We start from the raw sequence: 14,477 nt of genomic DNA, 5'->3' as shown, positions 1-14,477 counted from the left end.
TATTTAAAGCCACGATTCGAAATCCACTGGAAATCAGGAAAAGGGTTTGTACTTCACAGACTTAAATTTGGGGGAGATGAGGAGTCAGTGGGAGTTTTCTCAGAGTAGAAGTTTTGTGCTCTAACTGCTATTTTAAAACAGTCGTTCTAGCTCTTATGTGAGGCATAGACAGTAGCGGGGGAATGATGGCAGCTTGGAAAGCAGAGAAATTTGTTTGAGGAGACAAAGAAATGACAGAGTTCCAGCTAGGATGATACTAGAGGAGGTAGTGAGAGTAGTCCTCTCAGGGCTATGCTTTGAAGACAAGCTGTCGAGATGTATCAATGGATTTTATTTGGGATGTGTTTTAGTTAGCTTTTTCGTCACCATAACTGAAAGACATGACAAGAACAACATGGACGAGGAAAAGTTTATTTTGGTGCATGTTTTCAGAGGTTCAGTCTGGCTGACTCCATAACTCTGGGCCCAAGGTGAGGCAGAAAATCAGGGTTGAAGGAAAGCAGCTCAGGACATGATAGCCAGGAAGCGGAGAGAATGCCACTCACTGGGAACAAAATATAAACACAAAGGCACACCTGCACTGACCTACTTCCTCCAGCCACACCCTGACTGACTGACATTACCACCAAATAATCCACATCAGTGCATTAATCACTCTCATGATCTAGTCATTTCGCCTCTGAAAATCCATACATTGTCTCTCCCATGAGATTTTGAGGGACGCCTCGTATCCAAACCATAATAAGAGAAGAGACGGGTCAGAAATGACAACAAGTTTTTTGAGCAACTTGAAGAAATTGGTTTTGGAATACCCTGGAAAAGACAGGTATAGACATGCAAAGCTCTTCCTCCTATTTCAAAAAGACTTGTCTGTCTCACTTTATAAACAACCTACAATCACTTAAGTAGTCTATGGTCTTTCCATTTTCTCTCCCTTCCTTCCTTCCTTCCTTCCTTCCTTCCTTCCTTCCTTCCTTCCTTCCTGCCTTCCTTTTTTTCTTCTTTTTTGTTACTACTGGGGATTGAATCCAGGACCTCACACTTGCTAGGCATGCGCTCTACCACTGAGTTACATCCCCACCCTTTTTATTTTATTTTGAGACAGAATCTTGGTCAGTTGCCCAGTCTGACCTTGAACTTGATATCCTCCTGCCTCGGCTTCCCAAGTAGCTGGGGTTATAGGGGTGTGCTGCTGCCTCCAGCTTTTTCTTCTTATGTATCTTTAAAACATCAATTGCTAAGGTCCAGTGCTGAGAGGCAGGATAGCACATTGGTAAGAGCACAGGCTTCAGGCCTAACTACCTGAGTCCCCCCACCCACTCTGTGACCTCAGGCAGATACTTAGCTTTCTCATTCCCTGTTTGTAAAGTGGGGATGCTCCTCACACAAGTTCCCTCACAGGACTACCCAGGTCCACTTATATGAGGGAAGGCTCACAGCCATACTCTGTGTTTACTACTGTAATGCTATCTTCCAGTTTTTTTTTTTTTTTAATTTTAATAATACTGGCAAAATAGGTTCATTTTTGAAAAACATTATAAATAACAACTAAGCAAAAAGGAAAAAAAAAAAGAAAAATCATTTCAATCTCTTTACCTAGAGATAATTACATCTTGGTGTAGTGTCCTTATTATTTACTTGTACCTTTATCTCAGCTGGTTTTTATATTATTGTTCTAAAAAATTTTTTCTCCCACATTATAATTTTATTTAGATAATTACTTATTTGAATAGGTATTAAATGGCTATGGTAGAAAAGACAAAACGTTATACAATGGAAATTCTCCCTTCTTCCTGGAAGCAAGCAATATAAATAGATGAATGAATGGTTTGTAAAAGTGTCCTTCAAAGGCCCATGTATTGAAGGCTTGTTCACTACCGTATGGTGCTTTTGGGAGGGCATAGAACCTTTAAGATTTGGGGCCTAGCAGAGGAAGTTAGGTCACTGGGGCATGCCATTGAAGGGGATATTGGGATCCCAACTTTCTCCTCTTCTCTTTGCTTCCTGGTTGCCATGAATTGAGTAGTTTCCTCCACATGTTCCCGCCATGATGTACTGCTTCATGACAGGGCCAAAAGTAAAGGAGTCAATGGATCATGGCCTGAAATCTCCAAAACTATGAGCCAAAATAAGCCTTTCCTCCTTTTAAATTTATTATCTCAAGTATTTTGTCTCAGAAATGGAAAGCTGACAGAGAACTGGTACTGGATATGGGGTCATTGTTGTGACTATACCTGACAATGTGAGGAAGGCTTTGGAGTTGGTTTATAGGAGGAAGTTTGGAGAAGTGAGCTAGAGAAAACCTAGAATGCTATCAATAGAGTTGAATAGATGGCTCTGGTGAGGAGTCAGAAGACCAGAATGTGTATGAAAATGCAGACAATAAATGTTATGTTCGTGAGGTGTCGGATGATAATGAAGAATCTAATGTGAATTGGACTAGAAGTCATCTTTATCACATCTTGGCAAATAATTCCAATGCATTTTGTCTAATACCTGAGACTGTGTGAGGCCAAGTTTAAAGGAAAGGGACTAGTTATCTGGCAGACTAAATTTCAAGGCCACACAGCATTCAGGCAGTGGCCTGGGTATTAGTGGTGACTTTTAGCCAGATTTATAGCAAGAATCGGGGACAAAAAGCAGAGTGGAAAGATTTGAAAAACTTGAAGTTTGTCCAAAAAAGGAGAGTGTTTAAATGTGCTACCAAGGAAGGTGGGAGAGAGTCTAAGAATATTAGGGTCATTAAAGAGAAGCCAAGAAGTTTCCACCAGGAAAATAGGAAAGTTGCCTCGAGGCTATCTTAGGAATCTGCATGACCCCATCCATTGCAAACTCAAAGGTATAAAAGTATAAATTCCTTCCAAAGATTTTCCTTTCAGAAGAGAGTTTTAAAGTAACCTGCACACACAGAATCAAATAGGGAATTATTTTCTCTGAATTCATTTCTCTGTGTTCAGTCATCAAGGCTTTCAAAGACTGCTACAAACTCTGGTTCAAGCAAGCCCCAGTTCAGGTCATGCCAACAGCAGACTTTGGCATAGTCCACAGAACACTTTGCAGTCATTCAGAATGCAAGAATAATGGGGTCATGGAGGCTTCCATGGAGATTTCAAAACCTGGTAGACCAGGCAGAATGTGTCAGGATCAGATTCCCCAAGAGAAATTTCTGACAGGGCAATGTGTGGAGCTGTGATTATGAAGCCAAAGTTACAGTGAAGACCCCAGAAAGCTAGAGATAGACGGGAACATGGAACATCAAACAAATGAAGCTGCAGACAGCATGCAAAGTTAATCCAACAGAAAGGCCATGCCATTTGGAGTTCACACCACACCACCATATGCCTTGGATACTGAAAATGGAGCTCTAAGATTTAGTGTTTTCCCTGGAGGATTTTAATCTTGCTTTGGGAAAGTTATTCTTTACTATTTTCCTGTTCCTCCCTCTTGGATGGGAATATTCACCCTGTGCCATTGTGTCTTGGAAGTACATAACTTGATTTTTTTTTTTAATTTTTATTTTACAGAGGTTTTCCTTGCATCTCAGAGAAAACTCTGGAATTTTGAGCAATGTAAGACCTCAGGAATTCTTGGGGAAGGACCAGCTGTACTTTGCATTATGAGATAGACATGAAACTTTGGGGTCCTGGAGTAGAATGCTCTGGTTCAGTTAAGTGTCCCCCAAACCCCATGTGTAAAGGGCTTGGTCACCAGCCTATGGTGCTAGTGGGAGGTGATGAAATCTTTAGGAGGTGGATCCTAATAGAAGAAAGTTTGGCCATTGGAGGTGTGCCCTTGAGGGGGTCATTGGGTCCCCAGTTCCTTCCTTCCTCTCTCTTTTGCTTCCCATTCATCATGAGATTAGCAATTTCCTTCACCATGTGCTCCCACCATGATCTTCTTCCTCATCACAGGCCAAAAAGCAATGGAGACCAAGCAACCGTGTACGTGGGTCAAAATCTCAAGTATTTTGTTATAATAACAGAAAGCTAAGAGCACAGAAGGATACTCACAATGTTTTGTTTAAAATATCTTAATGGAATTATTAAAGATTTTTACTCTTTTCCTTATGAAAAAAGAACAAGAAAAGAAAGAGGTTGGAAAGGAGGAAAGAGGAGGCAGTGTAGGTGGCAATAACACCTGACTAGCTCTTTCCTTTTATTGGCTCATGGAATCTGAGAAATGGGGGGACTGATCTTTGGCTTCCAAAGTAGACCCTAAAAAGGGTGGGGGCACTTTCTAATCTAAAGCCTTCCAAGCCTGTATGGTTACCCTGTGACTTAAGGATGATGACTGGACAGAATTCTTCTCCAAATCTCTTCTCATGAATTTTCCTATCCTAAAAAGATGATGAAGGTTCTGAATTAGTCATTCATTTTAGCCCTTAACACAGACTTACTTTCTTCTTATAAAAGTAATAAATACTGGCTACTATTTTTAAAAAATCAGAAAATATATGAAAGTATAAAAGATAAAAGGAATTTTTAAATAATTATAATCCTACCATTTACATAATTGTTTAATCCTTAAATACCAATATGGCTACTGAGCTAATAATTTAAACTAAAGCAAATTAAGCAGGGAAGTTAATACCACACCTAAAAATTATAATAAAAAAAGGAAGAGATTGAAAAGTGTCTCAAATGAATACAGCATTATTTTAAATCATTCCTAACATTTCTTATGAAGCAGGATTTCAATATATTCCTATTAGCTTACATTTCCTTTACCTTGCTCTTTTTTTCCCCCCTTGACTAGGATATAAGCATTTGGGAGTGATAAATATACTCCTTGAGGGATGAATTTTAAAGCACATCACCTATGCCAAATAATTCATCATGTGTGAACACTAGTCTCAATATGTAATTGCTGGCATCTTGGGCTACTGCTCTCTTTGCGCAAATTGTGCACAGGGTTAGCTCTCATTCTTTCTTTGTCTTCACTTCTTTTTAATATGGCAATCAGAAACTAAGATTGTCACTTCACAGGGACAAATAAGACAGTAAGTAAAACCCCAGCAGTACAGATTCCACTACTGGAAAAGTATGATTTAAGTATAGATAGGGGCTGACTTAAACGAATCAGTCTTCTTTCCCTGCTAGTACAAACAGTTTATGCAAAATAAAATGCTTGAAATATTTATAATAACAAGTTTTCCTTACATATTTTTGGAGTCAGGTAACCCTTATTTATTCATTTAAAACAATCATTTTTAATTCTAACTTGCATTATGCATAATGTTTACCTCAAGATTTTAAAATCATTTAAAATAAGAATCTGTTTTCTGTACGAGTCCAAAATAGTCAGATTTTACTATACTAAGCTTTCCAGGATATTTGCCTTTTTTCTTTGTAGCTGTTACATCTTTATTTTTTAATCTCAAAAAAAATGTGTCCATTATAGAAAAATTGGAAAACAGAGTTAAGTTTTAAAACCTTTAAAAAAGATGTGGCACTCTGAACTTGAACCATAAGTGAGTAATAAATAGAAACATTTGAAAGGAAACTAAATTTGCATTCACTTTCAGGATGTGGGTAGCCAGAACACACAGATTTAGTACTCCAAATTTATTGTATTTTAAAATGGTTGTGGGTTGACTGTGACTATCAGAGTTGCTATCACTTTCTTCTCTAAAACCATAGAGAGGATGTTGACTAATTCAACTCCCAAGGTGAACTATAACTAATTAGTCAGAAACAAGTGCTTTTTAATTCCATTTGTAAAATATCCAAGGGAGAAGAGTCCCAGTTTGCCTGAATAATCTGTTACTAAATTTCCTTCCTGCTCTTAATAGCTCTTCCATAAAGAAGCTCTTCATTACAGTTAATTCAAATCTCTGAAGCCATAACTTAACCCCAGGTCTTCTCATGGGACTGGTTGTGTGTGAATCTATTGCCTTTGACTTTGACTTTCATCAAGGCATATGCCTTGAGTTTGGGCAGTTTTGACTTTTCCCTGTCTGATAACAAAAATCCCTTGTCCTTGTTTGTTCAGGAGGGACGATTACTTGAGTTACATACCTACCACACGCCTTCATAAATTCCACTTGCAGACTCGATTTCTATAATGATTATGACCACTTGAACTACTTTCTGGCAAAAAAAAAAAAAAAAAACAAAAACTTGTGAAATCAGGGCTAGGGTGTAACAGCAGTAGAGCGCTTACTGAACATACATAAGATCAATCCCAGCACCGCAAAAAATAGAAAGAAGAAAAGAAGGAGGAGGAGGAAGAAGAGAGGGAGAAGAAGACTGTAAAACCTTGTAAAAAAATCACACACAAAAAATATGCACAATGCATTCTTATGATAAAAGATTTTAAAAATGGAGACACGCATAGAAATAAAATAGGAAGTATCCTCTCATGCCTCTCCCTATTTCACACCCAACCCTGTTACTATCTACACTTTCAGTCTTAGCTCATCGTTCAGTTAGCCTGTTTTGAAAAAATTTTCCCCAAGAGTTGATTAGGGCTTATTTCCTGTTTGTGTAGTACCTGAAGAAGTGTAGGTCCATAGAATCAAACATACAGCGGATCCTCAGCCGAAAACAATTCTTGCATCTTCCAATGAAGGTTGAATACTCTGACCTAATAGCTGCTATTTGATCCAGGCTTTGTCTCCTCCTTAAAAGTTACATAAAGCATGCAAAACAACAGGTGAGTCATATTACTGATCCATTGTATTCAGAGTCCAACCTCTGTAATGGAACCAGGACTCACTCACACAGAAAAGCTTGATGGCATCCTCAGCCAAACGCCACCCTTCCCCCACAAAGCCTGATTTAGCTTCAATTGCCCTGTGTACCCTTGCTCCATTTAAATGATCTTTCATGACATTAAGGGACCCACTAACTGACTGCGTGACCTTGGGAACATCACGTAACCTCAGGGACCTCATTTTCATCATGCATAAATCAGGCACTCCGATTAGGCCTTTTCTAAATTTTTTCCCTGTTTCTAAATTTGTTTATATTCTTTATCTTCCTCAAGTTTGAGGCTAAAAATAAGACAATGATATTAGAGAGAATATTCAAAAAACAGAAGTTTTTCCTCTGGGGAATTTTGTGCCTCATTTTCCTATTTAGAATATTAATTAATTGAGAGATCTTGATGTCAATGGCAATTTGACACTTAAAAGGAGCAACCTAAAATTGGTTCCTATTCTGGGGCCAGAGAGCACCAAGGAATCTGCATTAAACTGTTAAGTCCCAGTTAGGAAAGGTAAGGACCAAGAGGAGAGCCTGGATTCTAGTTAAGGAGACAAGGAAAAATTCAAAGATGAGGAAAATTTCTCAAACATCAGCATCTACAGGTCAGGCAAGAGCCTTATGGGGAAGGAAAACCACACTTCAATAGAACACCAGAAGCAAAGCGGAAATTGGAATGGTAGTACCATCCAACATACCCATGGTTTCAGTTGCCCTGGGTCAACCTCAGCCTGAAGATATTAAATGGTAAATTCTAGAAATAAACAATTTATAAGTCTCAAATAATTTTTATTACAATATATTGTTATAGTTGTTCCATTTTATTATTAGTTATTGTTAATCTCTCACTGTGGTTTTATCATAGGTTACATGTATAAGAAAAATAGTACACACAGGGTTCAGTACTACCACTGAGGGTCTTGAAATGTATCCCCAGAGATAAGGGGAGACTAATGGTGGACAATTCAGGACTTTTTGAGTTGTATATCATGTGTCTATTGGTTCACAACAAATTACTACAAAATCAGCTACTTAAAACAATGCAAGGAATCTGGGAGTATCATAGCAGAATGGTGCAACCCCAGGTTTCTCCTGAAGTATAGTCAAGCTGTCAGCTGGATTATTGACTAGAGTTAAGGCTCCTCTTCCAAGTTCACTCACATGGTGTGGACAGGAGTCTTCCTCTGCACACGGACTTCTCCACAGGATTGCTTAAAACATAGCTTCCTCAAGTCAAGCAATCTGAACACGAGACTGCAAAAAGAGACCAAAATCATAGATAGCAACAGTGTCTTTGACAACACCTCTCAGAATTGTTGTACAATCCCTTTCACCAATTCTTCTGGTCACAGACACCAACCCTAGGACAAGGTGAGAGGCACCAGACAAGGTGTGAACACCACGATCTCTGGGGCCAGCTTAAGGGTTGACTGCCACAGGTCCCACATTGCTGCCCATCTGTTTGAGGTCACTTTATTGGCTTTAAGGAAAGGAAAACTCCATGTGGTCTCATACTATAAACAGTACCTTCACAGCATGTTAGGAGCTGAGCTCAGGCTTAAAGGTAACTAAATGCTAGGGGCTGGTAAACAGGGTTATCTACGGGAGGGGAAAATTAGCAAAATAGAGCAGGAGTTGTCAAACTTCTGGGAGGGGCCAGACAGTAAATATTTCAGGCTTTTCAGGCCATATGGTCTTTGTCACAATGACTCAACTCTGTGACAGCAGTGTGAAAGCAGTCATAGACGATGTGTAAACAGATGAATGTGGCTATGTTCCAATAAAGCTCTATTTAAGAACATGGAAATTTGAATTTTACACAGTTTTTCATGTACCACAAAATAGTGCTTGTTGAGTTTTTAAAAAATTCAAAGATGTAAAAATTGTTCTTTCTTTATGTGCCATGCAAAAATAGACCGGCCAGATTTGGCCCCTGGGCCAGTCTGTGGCTTCCTGGGACAGAATGAATGAGGATGGTCAAGGCTAAGATCTAATTGAAAGAGAGGTGATAGAGCACAGTGCTGTTTTTCAATTTAAGTTTCAATCATAATAATATGATCAATGTGTCATATTCCTCATCAAGTAAGCAAACTTCAAAATATGTAAGATCTCCTAAAAATGTTTCTAAGACACTTTAAACTCCTAAAGTTTTAATTAGAAGTGCCAAAAGAAATGGAACCAGACCCGAGACAGAAGGGACCAGGGTTTAATCAAAAACTCGTGTCATCTTTTTTATTGGTGCATTATAATTATTCATAATAGCAGGATTTGTTATGCCATAGTTGTATATACACATAACAATTTAATCAATCTCATTCCCTAGTACCTTCCCTCATATCATCTTTTTAAATCAAAAATCTGGAGGGTTTTTTAAAACAAATGTTATGCAAATGTTTCATTTGATTATACTAATTTGATAAAACAATCACAAATAATCTGACATATAATTAGAAGATGGATACAGTTTAAGGCAAAACAAGGAAAGTCACAGAAATTTGAGGTTAAGATTTAACCTTGAGAACAAAGTGGCCCCCAACAATAGAGACTTTGATCCACACATCAATCTTAGTAAAAGTGTTGGTAACGAAATGCAGGATGGTGATGTGGAGCATCTTCAAGGGAGTTAAGATGGCATGGGGAGAAAACTGCTCTTTTGAATTTTACCTCATCCTTTGTAAAGGTAAGAAAGATAGGGAAACTTATTATGCCCATTATCTGCATTTTCCAAACTGGAAAATAATTGTTATCAGTCTGTTTCTTTTAATGATTTTTGAGATTTTATATCTAGAACATACTGAATACAGGTTCATTTAATACCATTACAAGACAATAAGTAATCTGCTGGGTAATATCTCCTTCATTGCCAATGGCCTCAAAGTACAAAGTCCTCCGAGTCATTCTCAGGGAACCTCAACTGAGGAGAAATGTTCCTGAATGGGACAAATCACCCAACAGCTGTCCCACCCCATTTCCCAGAGTCTTGCATCCTTCCTTCCTTATTCCTCTACCCCTTCAAGCATCTACTATTAAGTTTCTGTTATTTCCCAGCCCTGGGCTCAGTAGAAATGATTTCTTAAGAGCTTATGAGTTTAAACAAGGAAATGAGACATAAATGCATGAACTGTTAAATAACAATACAAAATAGCAAATGATTAAGTGCCATTATGGATGCCAGGGACAGCAATTGTTTAAATGTTCGAAGAAGGGAAGAATGATGAATGAAGGTAACTGGATGTGGTTTCAAAGGATGATGAAACTTGCATCAGGCTCTGAAGGATGAACAAGAACAAAGGCAAGTTCTGTGACTTGATTTCCACGAGGGAGAGGGGAGGGCCTTACCTGCTGGGAAGAGGAGTGCAGCAATTCTTGAGCCCTCCTTTCTCTTGGCCTTCTCTGTGTGAGAGCTTCCATCCAGTGCAGACAGGAGCCAGTCTCAACAAGGGAAGAGAGTCCCTCATTGCCAGGGACGTTTCTCCCACTTGTGCAGTCTGAGAAATCCAGTGCATCAGTTTTCTCTGACATGGGCACTAATGAAATACTGTACCTTTTTCATTGCCTTGACCTTAGTGGTTTTAAATGTAAACAGCAACCAATGGCACATTCTTTATTAATTAATAAATGAACCTAACATTTCACACACATACACACACACACACACACACACACACACACACACCAGTTGTAGATAGACACAGTTGTTTTTTTTTTGTTTTTTTTGTTTTTTGTGTGTGTGGTGCTGGAGATTGAACCTAGGGCCTTGGACATGCAAGGCAAGCACTGTGCCAACTGAGCTAGATCCCCAGCCCAAAAGAGATTTTATAAATATATGTCAAGCTAGATAGATAGATATATCTGTATCTGTGTCATTACATTGGGGGGGAAAAGCAGAATTTGAACCAGTATATTCCTTTTTTTTTTGGCTACAGGAATTGAACTCAGGGGCACTTGACCACTGAGTCACATCCCCAGCCCATATTGTATTTTATTTAGAGATTGGGTCTCACTGAGTTGCTTAGCAACTCTCTTTTGCTGAGGCTGGTTTTGAACTCATGATCCTTCGGCCTCAGCCTCCCAAGCTGCTGGGATTATAGGTGTGCACCACCGTGCCCGTCTGAACCAGTACTTTCAATAGTCATCTTACAATTACCCCAATCAGGGTATGGCACAATATAGGGGGGGGAAAAGCGGTATCACCTCCATAAATCTGTACTCTTAAGGGGACATAAGGACCATTTGAATGTGAAACCTGATTCTGGAGTTACCGCTCCCATTCAACAATCCTGCAACATCTCAAAGATAGGAGGTGAAGAGCTGAGCATGAATGGAGGGCCCTGGTCATAAAATCGCGCGATTGCCTGTTATCAGGAATTCTTTCAATTGGAGAGGTGATTGGAATGCCCCGAGGAAGAGCTTCTGATTCTTTATTGATTTTGTTTTGATCAGGAGACATACTGCTTTATAAACCATAGCTTCATTCTTACTGTGGAACACAATTCGTTAGAAAGAAATGTCCTCTTTGAAAGGAGGATCATGAGAAAGGATTGTGCCTTCCTTGAACTGTGAGTAACACATTAGAGAGCTAACAAGAGTTGGCATCTTCTGTGACATCTGAGCTGAGATGAAGCATGTCAAGATGGGCACCTGTATGTCATCAGTGTATATGACATCCTCAATAGTCCCACTCAAACCTGGAGTTCATGAACTGAATGCCTTCCTTCTCTTTCCTCTTTCTGCCACATTCTGACCTCTGGAAAATTAGATCTGTTAATACTTTAGGATATTTGTCAAAATGATAGATCTGAATTGATTTAGATAAGAAAGGATGTAAGCAATTTGGGGGAAAAAGGTCTTTTCCATGTGATATATTTATTCATAGTCCTACCTGAATGAACAGAAAGATGAGCCCTTACCCTCAAGTAAAGAAACAATTTCACCACTGGCATAAAAACTATAGAGAGTAAGCACCTAACTGCATGTCAAAAAGACTGACACAAACTCATTCCCTGTCTTAGGAGATGCCCATTCTGAGTGGAAATCATGTAAATGAAACAGTAGCTTCAGCCTAAAAGCAGTAAACCAAAGCATGAATATGCAGAGCCTTATTTACATCAAATTCAAGTCCAAAATGATTTAAAGATAGGGATTATGAAAAAAAAGCCTATCTGGGTTAGGGCAAGAAAGTTGGGGGTACCCTTTTAATTCTAGTCAGGAAGAAGTCTTAAACTCTTTGTAATCAATATAGATTTTTACAGAACTGCACACCCAAAACAAGAAGCTGTAATAAGAAATGACTGTTCATGAAAAGGGAGTCTAGAAATGAGGTGACTGGAACTTACTGAGGGTGGGAGCCCTGTACTCTGTTATCAATGGAAACCTCAGCTTGCCCCTGAGGACTCCCCTGACGTGCTTTGCTGTACCAGGTCACAAGCCCCGCTCCTTGAGTGCAGACTCACATAACCCAGGCTCCTTCCCAGGCTGCTTCACTCAGCTGGGCAGCCCAGTGAGTACTGTCACACACTGCTGGCCTGGGGACAGGGGAGGGGGACTAGTATCTTAAGCTGGATTTGGGTGCAGTAGTTTATTGGAGAGGTGACCCCAGAAGCAGAGGTCAGGATGGGAAAGTGTGAGGGAGGAAGGAGTAAAAGCCAATCTAGTGTTTGTTACTGAATTGGTTGCTGCTCTAGGCACCTGTGACTTAGTTTGCATTGGAAACCCTCTGAGGATCCATGGTGGAAGTGACTCAATATGATCCCACCAAAAGATGAGAGCCTGGGCATTCTCTACCAGGTCCCATCACCTATTGCTGCAGGGTTGCTCCTCAAGGCATTAAATCTTATAAACTTACAACTACATGTCCTCAACTAAGTGAGCTACAGCAAATTCAGGGAAAGTTCTAAGGAAGGGAAACAGAGGTGCCGAAGGCACTTGAGGCCAGACTACAGCACACACAGGAACTGTCCACTGCCCTGCAGTGGAAATCAGAGGTAGTGGTGGAGTGCGTGACAGGTGCTGGTCAGTCTCCTGCAGTTTCAGACACATTCTCCCTGTTACACTATAGCTCTTCATGATAATCAGAATTGATTTCCTTTGACAATATAGAGACTTCTTGCTTGCAAGCCTCCCATCTTGAAAAGACCAAATTACCGACTTTTGTTAGTTTCCATAGAAGTCTTAGAGTACCCGAGTCAAAGAAATCATCTATGGGATCTGAAACTTTCAATTCCTTGGAGCTTAGAGCTGTAGAATGAATGAGTCACTTGGAGCAATGGTAAGAGGGTCAGTCTTATTTTGACTACCTTATTCTTGAAGTCATGACATCTAGCCTCTGGGGACACAGCACTCTGCATCAGTAGTTCAATACTTAGATCCCCATCCTGCAGAAATGCACTCATGCCTTTTTGGAACCTTCAATGGGTCATTGTAGCATTCCTTCTGCTTCCAGGAAGTAAGACAAGTAGGACACACTGTGTCCATGGTCATGTGCTCATTGTCATATTTTCTTTACCAAAAACTGGGTTCTTCAATATCATATGATATTTGTTATTCATGATTCTTTGCCTATAAACAAAGCACAATGTTCAGTAATGCCTGTGGATATGTTGCAGCTGTGGAATGTAAACTCACATCTGGAACAGGTGGCAGTTCCAACAAGGTTTATTTGGGCTCACAGTTCAGAGATTTTGGTCCATGGTTGCTTGGCCCCATTGCTTTTGGGCCTGTGGCCACACTGTACATCATGGTGGGAGCATATGATGGAGGAAACTACTCACCTCATGGGGGTGGGAAGCCAAAGAGAGGAAGGAAGGGATTGGAGGCCCAATACCCCCTTGGAGGGCAAACCTCCAATGGCCAACTTCCTTCTACTAGGTTCCACCTATTAATGATTCCACCATTCTCTAATAGCACCACAGGCTGGTAACCAGGCTTTTAACACATGGGCATATGGGGGACACATGTCCAAACCTTAGCAGCATTGTTTTGAACCTTCCTGTTTATGGTAATGTACGCAGCAATGGATAATTTCTACAGTCCTGTTGCCTCTATGATCACCTCACCTCCTACTCTCCCCTTCATCCACTCTGCTTGAGCCCCGCAAGTCCCTGCTGTGTTTCAGAGAAGCCAGGCATGTGCCCATGAAAGGTCTTTGCATAGCTGTGTTCCCCTAGCTTTGGATGCTCTTCCCCCAGGTGTCTACATGATTTTTGCCCTCGCTAATTTCTTATTTTCACTCAAAACCTATCTTCCTAACCACAGTATCTAAAATTTCATGTCCCTCTCTTACTACATTACTTCCTTCCCTGTTTCATTTTATTTTCATCCTTTAATTTATTACATATAAGATTTTATATTTAATTGATTATACATTCCAATTATTGCTCAATGGGGAATGGGAATTTTTATCAGTTTTATTCACTGCTATTGTCTTAGTTCATTTTGTGCTGCTGTAACAGAATGCCACACACTGACTAATTTGAAATGAACAGGAATTTATTTCTCATACTTCTGGAGGTTGGGGAAGTCCACAACTGAGGGCCTGGAATCTTGTTAGGACTTTTATCCCATGGCAGAAGTTGAAAGAACGAGAGGATGAGAGGGAGAGCAAGAAATGTAATTCACAGCTTCAAGTTCTTTTATAATGAGCATTAGTCAATTCCCGAGGGTGGAATCCCCAAGATCTACACAGCTCTCATTAGGCCCTACCTCCCAACACTAATTCATTGGGGATAAAGTTTCCAACACATGCTTTGGGGGGACACGTTCCAACCAAAGCAG

This window comes from Sciurus carolinensis, chromosome 15 (assembly GCF_902686445.1).
Source record: "Sciurus carolinensis chromosome 15, mSciCar1.2, whole genome shotgun sequence".
Taxonomy (NCBI): domain Eukaryota; kingdom Metazoa; phylum Chordata; class Mammalia; order Rodentia; family Sciuridae; genus Sciurus; species Sciurus carolinensis.
This window is presented reverse-complemented; position numbering follows the sequence as displayed.